Genomic DNA, 8,125 nt, shown 5'->3' on the forward strand with positions numbered 1-8,125 from the left:
GATGGTCTTAGGCGACCCCTGTGAAAAGGGTCGTTCGACCCCCAAAGGGGTCGTGACCCATAGGTTGAGAACCGCTGCTTTAGATGCTTTAAGATAGATGTCTTAACCTGTCCCAGTCGTCCTTCTAGGCCATTCTTTGCACCTGTCCTGAGCATCCCCCTCATGGCTACAGAGGGCAGAGTTGTTCCGAGCAAACCACACCCTGCTCACTCATTTGCTCCTACAATCCCCTCTGGAATCACTTCCCTTCCTGCTCCAACACTACTCACCTTCGTTCAGTCTCTGAGGTTGCATCTTCAGCGAAGATTTCCTCCCCAGCTCTGCCAGAAGACAGCTCCCCTCTTCTGGGTTCCCAAGCCCTTGTATGTTCAGGGTCTGTCTTTCCATCTTGCTGCTATTCTTGCACATTTCTGTCTCCTTTTACAAAGCACTAGCTACTCAGGCCATGTCTTACTGACATTTATCTATCCCTGGGTATACTGTGGTTTCTGGCATGGAGCAGGTGCCCAGTGAGGATGTTTTAGATGAAACAGAATCCTGGCCGACAGCATGACCTCTGGGCTGTACCTGGCTCAGTTGGGCCAATGGCCCTCCTCTGCCATTGAGAGGATCAGAATGCACACACACTTACCTATCTGCCCTGATGGAACAAGTATAGCAACTACAACAGTTCAAACTAAATAACTTTGTCCAAATTCTCATTGATTGACAGTTTGGGATTGCAAAACTGAGACTAGATTGAAGACAGAAGATCCACTGACATGATCTCCTCCCCTTTTCTAGAGGCCCAGAGTGAGGGCTCATGTTAAGGCATTTTTATCTTCCTCAGCTGAAGACAACCTGAACACCCGATGGGGAGGGAGTGCTCCTTGGAGAGGCAGTGTTGTGTGTGGCATTACTTGGGCTGTACAAGTATATGGCCAAGTGAGCTGTGCCTGACTAGAATCTGCATGAGAGACAGGCTAGTCCAGGGGTCAGCAAACTGTGGCTCGCGAGCCACATGCGGCTCTTTGGGTACGTATATGTGGCTCTGAAGTAAAATTCAAAATGAAAATAAAACTATCATAGTTTCATTTATAAAATTTTTAAAGGATATTATTCACATAATGGTGATTTCATTTGTTTTACAGGTCTCGCAAAACTTTGAGGGACAGGATTGGCTCTTCCAGGGGTCGGCAAACCTTTGAGACAGAACGTACCCAAAGAGCCACATGTGGCTCGTGAGCCGCATGCGGTTTGTCGACCCCTGAGCTAGAGCAAATGTGAAAGGATATTGTTTCTAACCCGCATTGGCGAACCTGTCATGTTTATCCAGTCAAACCCCATTCACTCCACATCTCTTTGGTGCCATACTCCATCTAAGCCTTGAATACNTAAAATTTTTAAAGGATATTATTCACATAATGGTGATTTCATTTGTTTTGTGGCTCTCGAATAATTTTTAAATTTTTGTGAGGAACAAGATTGGCTCTTCCGTCTCAAAAGCTTGCTGACCCCTGGGCTAGTCCAACCTGGGAGGCAGAATCAGAGCTAGGAAGCAAGGACTGGAATACTAATTCAAGGTAAAGGTGGCTTTGAGAGCTCTGGGTCCAATCAGAAATGTATATTTAACCCAAATGCCCATCAACAGATAAATGGATAAACAAATTTTGCTATATTCATACAATGGAATATTACTTCGCCATAAAAACAAACACAGTCCTGATACATGCCACAATGTGATGAACCTCAAAATATGCTAAGTGAAAGAAGCCAGCCATAGAGGTCATATATTGTATGGTCCCATTTCTATGAAATGTCCAGAACAGGTAAATCTGTAGACACAGCAAGCAGATGGGTGGTTGCCAGGGGCTGTGAGGAGGGAGTATGAATATGAGGTGATGAAAATATTTTGGAATTAAACAGAGATAGTGGTTGCACAACACTGTGAATGTACTAAATTGTTCACTTTAAAATGATCAATTTATGTTACATGAATTTTATCTCCAAAAAAAATTACAGACAAACAAAAAAGGGGATAGTCCTGGGGGGTCTAAGTAAATTGTATCAATTCTTTCTTGTCATCCTGAGCTGTCTTACGAAGCTGCACACATATATGTATGGGTATCTTCCAGGATTATCACTCTGCACAACTCCAGGGGACACAATTGATGTGATGGTCCATGCAGATAGAGCATGATGGGCCTCTGTCCACACTGGGGCACCACGGGACCTCTGGCCAAGAAAGGGGTATGGCGGAAGCGCCAGCCAGCCTCCATCCATGTCTCCTGCTCCTATGGTCATCATGGGATTGATTTCCCTCCCTGCAGCTGCCAACCAAGGGGACTGACCATTGATCATCAAGACCCGTTGGGTAGAAAGAGGGTCCCCCCCTCAGTGGCATCAGTATCCATCCCTGATGTCCTTCCTGTCTGCTAACCCAGTGGTCATTGCCAACACCCTTGAGATATAATGGGCAAGGGAGGGGGAGACGACCTGAGGTGATGACAGAGGAGACCCAGAGTCATTATTTTAATGGAGTCATTGGCTGTGCTTCCAAATCTTCTTTTCAATATCATTAGAATTAATTTGATTGTATGCTCTCCCTCTTCTCCCTCTCTCTCCTTTCTCATCACAAATGACTCTCCTCATGGATGTTCCCTTAGAGCATGACAAGTTTCCAGGTATTGGGACCTTTGAGGTGATAGTGGCAATGTGCAGGAGCTCCTATTTACTCGGAACTGGCTGCAAAGGCCTCCTCCTTGAACATCAGCTTCTCTTGCTCTCAGGGTACTGGGGTGGGAGAGGATCATAAAGAGCCTTCTGTCTTGGGGTGCCTCCCTAAAGAACTAAGAAAGCCTATGTCTTGCTTCCATCAGCCACAACAAAATTTAGGGACCATAACGCTGAAGAATTTTGCTTTGCTTAATGCAGAATTCTTTTTTTTTTAAGATTTTATTGGAGAATTGGGGGAGGGGAACAGCATTAGGGAATCGGGGAAGGGGAACAGACAAGTTGCTGTCCTTTTATTCTTCAGTCTAGTTGTGGAGGACATCGCTTCACTGGCCCATGTTGGTTTTATGATCATTGTGCTCTTCCCAGCTGAGGCAGTTGGTTGCTGGCCATTGGACGGCTGCTTATAGTGGTGCACAGCAGCTCACAGCAGCTCTTGCCGGCTGCCGGCTGCCAGCCACTCACTGTAGCTTATGGCAGCTGCAGCCTACACTGTCGCGGGCCACTCATGGTAGCCCAGCTCCAGGTCACGCTGTTGTTCACAATCTTAGCTGTAGAGGGCGCAGCATCACTGGTCCATGTGGGAACTGAACTGGCAGCCCTGCTGCTCAGAGCTTGTGCTCCCAAGCCAACTCTTAACCAATGTGCCACTCAGCCAGCCCCCTTAATGCAGAATTCTTAAGCCACGTGGAATTCTCTACCCTGCTAGAAGACTCCCTTCTTACTCAATCCAGGCCTCATAGACCAGAATCTTGTGAGACCATTTCATACAGCTGTGGGTTACCTGCGTACCATGGAGGGTAGAGGTAGGAATCAGCAGGTGCTGGGGGCCTTGGACACTCTGCCGGTGGCCTGGCCTCAGAGGGAAGGATCTGCAAGTAAGGGTGAGGATGCCTTTGCCCTAACAGGTATTGTCTAGTGGGTGAGCCCCACCTCCCAGTGGTTCTCGTCACTGTCTCCTCAGAGCTGGCCTCATTGAGCCTGCAAGGTAGAAAAGGAGCTTTCTGAGTTCTGGGCAAACTCTTATTTCTCCCATACACAGACTTCCTTGGGCAGCCTGAGAAGCCTGCTGCGTGTTGTGCTTCTGGAAAGACTGCATGGATAGGTCCCTGGTGTGTTTGCTAACTGCCAGTTCTTGTTTCAACAGGGCTGGAAATAAGGAATCCATGGCAGCTGCAAATGGCACCTGGAGTTAGCCCTTTGCCTGCTGTGCTGTGGCCACTTGCCTGGCCTGATGGTCCTTGCAAGATCAGATCGATTCTGGGATCTGTGAGTTGGACACTGTGTGATTGTACCCCTGTGGCAGGCACTCTCTGATTTCTGCATTTGGAAGAATGCCTTCGAGAGGCTACCTACTCTGCATTTCTAGAAGGCTCAGGATCATGCCTTGTAGAGGTGGGAGGGGGAGACTATGTGGCAGTGTGTTGGAGTGAATGGAGCCTAGGAGAGATTCTGAAGCCTGTTGGAGTCCTGCCTCGGCCACTGTCTAGCTGTATGACCTTGGGCAAGTCATTGCCCCTGTATGGGCTGTATTGGTTGGCTTGGGCTACTATAACAAAGTACCACAAACCACAAACTGGGTAGCTTGAAACAACAAAAATGTATTGTTTCACAGTGCTGTAGATTAGAAGTCTGAAATCAAGGTGCTGGCAGAGCCATGCTCCCTCTGAAACCTGTAAGGGGGCATCATTCCTTGCTTCTTCCAGCTTCTGATAGCTCTAGATGTTCCCTTGCTTGTGACAGCATAACTAAACTTCACGTGGCAATCTCCCTATGTCTCTTCACATAGTCTTCCCTCTGTGCATGTTTGCCTCTGTGTCCAAATTTTCCCTTTTCATAAGGACATCTGTCATATTTGATGGCCCACCTTAATGACTTCATTTTAACTTGATTACCTCTGTAAAAACTTGATTTCCAGGCTCCAGAGTCATTGCCGCCATGGCCAGTCAGTCACCGGGTATCCAGCAGCTGCTGCAGGCCGAGAAGCCGGCGGCTGAGAAGGTGTCTGACGTCCCAAGCAAAAGAACCGGAAGCTGAAGAGGCCAAAGAAGGGGCTCAGGCTGAAACTGAACACTACCGTCTGCAGAGGGAGAAGGAGTTCAAGGCCAAGGAAGTGTAGCTCTGCGATCACCAGGTAGTTGCAGCTCTGAAGTGAAGAAGGTCACCCAAGAGAGGGCCATCCTCCAGACCTACGTCCAGCAGAACAGCGATGCAGTCATGGCCTTTGCCTGTGACATCTGGCCAGAAATCCATGAAAACTGTCACATAAATGGATAGGGGAAGAAGAAAGAAGCACCTGTTCTATGGATTGGCATTTTAGATGACTCCATGGAATACGAAGCTTTAGCAAAGCTTGAGTTATATTCTATGAAAGACATTAAACTATTTCTGTTTATTATATAGCAGGTCCTTTTGCTTTTGTGGAGGACAGCAAATCTAGTTTCTTTGTACAAATTTAGAGCTTATCCAAAGATTTCATGATTTTACCTCATATTTCTTAGAAATTTAAGGGTATATGTTGTCTTTTTCCTATGCCTTTAAGCTCAAGAAAAAAAAAATATATATATATATATATATATATATATATATATACACACACACACACACACACACACACATATCTCTCTCAATACTGGCTTTTTCTTTCTTAGATGTAGTAAACAAACAAACAAACAAACACACTTTTTAAGAAAGAAAGTGATTAAATATCTTTTTTCCCCCCTAAAGCTTTCTTGAAGGTCAGGGATTTTATCTGTGAAAAATTAGTAAATAGTTATTTGTAACCTGTATAAAGCAGCAGCTAGCCTTAAAATAGTCCTTTTTGGCTAAGGGTTAGAAAAATGAATACTAGTATAGTTGTTTGGGATGCTTATAGTATCTCTTAATCAAAATTACTATATGATAGAATTCAAGAACTTATTACATGTTATATTACTTAGTATACTGATAGTCATTTAAAAGTAAATGAGTTTTTTCAAGCAATAAAACATAAAAACTTGATTTTCAAATGAGGTCACATTCTGAGGCACTGGTGGTTATAACTTCAACATATCTTTTTGTGGGGACACAATTCAGCCCTGAAACATGAGCCTTTGTTTCCTTACGTGTATAATGAAGGTTGAACTAGGGTCCCCTTCATTACACACCTTCTATGATTCTGTACTACTTGTCAGAAACTCCCCCACCCACTCACCCTCACCTCTTTTGCCAATGTAAATAAAAGAAAATCTAAATTCCCAAGAAGAGGGAAAAAAGAGTTTTGCACAAGTGGTCCTCTTCCACCTTATTCACCGGATCTGGCACCGTGCGACTTCTGGCTCTTCCCCAAAGTCAAAATGACCATGAAAGGTAAACCTTTTGAATCTATTCAGGACATTGAGGCAGTGATGACAGTGCAACTAAAGACATTCACGAAAGAGGACTTCCAGAACTGCTTCAGGAAGTGGCACGAAAGATGGGATAAGTGTGTTCGAAGCGAGGGGGAGTATTTGAGGGGGATTAATGGCAATGTGACTTTTACTGTAATATTTTTTTCTTTAATTTAAACATTCACTATAGTTTTTGCTAACACCTTGTAGATGCTGGGATACAGGGCTGGAGGAAGAGCAATCTGAACTTAGCCCTTAGCACTCTGGCTCCCCTGCCCTGCCCTTAGTTACTGCCCCACACAGAGACCAGGAGCAGGGGAGGTTCCCCAATACGCATGCTCCTGGGTCTTCTCTCAGGTCCCAGGGGAGAATTAAGGCTGTGTGAAGGAGACAGGGGCTGGCGGGAGAGCTGGGCAGCCCTCCTCACCTCAAGGCCTGTGACAAACACCCTTCATTATCACTGAGGAATAAGTCACTTTTGCAATCCCAGATATAATTTCTTAATTGGTGAGATGGGGCTGATTTATTTGTTAATTAACAGATGGAGGCACATGAAATAATGTGGTTTGCTTTTTTTGTACTTGACAGGGGTGGGTTTCTGGAGAAGTGCCTGGGGATGCAGGAACTGCCTGATGGAGGGGCTGGGATAATGGATGTGATGGGAAGATGAATCACCCGGGATGGGGACCCTCACAGCTACACCTGTCCTCCAGGTGTATCCTACATTTCTCTCATAACTAGGAAATCGATGTCACTTCCCCACAGGGTTAGCTCATTTGTTTGGTCAGGTGAAAAAACAAAGATATTATTTATGAAAGAGCTCAAATTTTTATCCTTTCTCCCGTTATTTCTTTATTCCCTCTTCCACAGATATTGAATGTCTACTACTACATGAATTAGGCTCTGTGCTAGGTGCTAGGGAGCCAGCAGTGAACACCACAGGCACAGCCCTTGCTTTTAGAGCTCAGTTGCCCTCTTCCACACAGTGGAGTAACCTTAAAAGGACTCTTTAAAAAATTGAGATATAATTGAAATATAACATGGTATAGGCTTAAGGTGTACAAGGTGATGATTAGATACATTTACATATAGCAATATGATTACTACAGTAGCGCTAGCTAATACCTCTGTTGTGTCACATAATTATCATTTCATTTTGTGTTAAGAACAGTTAAGATTTAGTCTCTTAGCATCTTAGAAGTTTATATTACAGTATTGTTGACTCTAATCACTATGCCGTGCATTAGATCTCTAGAACTTATTTATCTACTAGTTGTAAGTCTGTACCTTAAACATCACCCCAATCCCCTCTCCTGGTAACCATCATCTTACTATCTGTTTTTATAAGTTTAGTTTTTTAGATTCCCATATAATTGACATTGTACAGTATTTGTCTTTGTCTGACTTATCTTACTTAGCTTAATGCCTTCAGGGTCCATCCATGTTGTTGCAAACAGCAGGATTTCCTTTTTTTCTCATGGCTGAATAATATCCCATTATGTGTGTGTGTGTGTGTGTGTGTGTGTGTGTGTGTGTGTGTGTGTGATCTTTACCCGTTCATCCATTGATAGACACAGGTTGTTTCCGTATCTTGACTATTGTGAATGCTGCTGCAGTGAACCTGGGGGTGCAGATATTCCTTTGAGATTTCAATCCTTTGGATATATACCCAGGATTGAAATTGCTGGATCATATGGTAGCGCTTTTCTTAATTTTTTGAGGAACAGGCACACTGTTTTCAATAATGGCTGTACAGATTTACATTCCCATCATGAAGGTTCCCTTTTCTCTACATCCTCACCAATACTAACACTTGTCTTTTTATTTTTAAAGAAATTTTATTGGGGAAAGTGTGTTTTTCCAGGACCCATCAGCTCCAAGTCAAGTAGCTGTCTTCAATCTAGTTGTGGAGGGCGCAGCTCCTTGGCCCATGTGGGGATCAGACCGGCAACCTTGGCATTATGAGCCTGTGCTCTAACCACCTGAGCTAACCGGCCGCCCCACCTCTTGTCTTTTGGATAAAAGCTATCCTAACAGATATGAGG

The 8,125-nt window shown here is 44.5% G+C and overlaps 1 pseudogene; it reads left to right on the plus strand.

Moving 5' to 3' along the window:
- LOC109385285 (V-type proton ATPase subunit G 1-like) overlaps positions 1 to 5,153 on the plus strand; it is a 246,208-nt pseudogene extending 241,055 nt beyond the window's left edge.
- Positions 5,154 to 8,125: the final 2,972 nt, after the last annotated feature.

Source organism: Hipposideros armiger, unplaced genomic scaffold (assembly GCF_001890085.2).
Source record: "Hipposideros armiger isolate ML-2016 unplaced genomic scaffold, ASM189008v1 scaffold_111, whole genome shotgun sequence".
Taxonomy (NCBI): domain Eukaryota; kingdom Metazoa; phylum Chordata; class Mammalia; order Chiroptera; family Hipposideridae; genus Hipposideros; species Hipposideros armiger.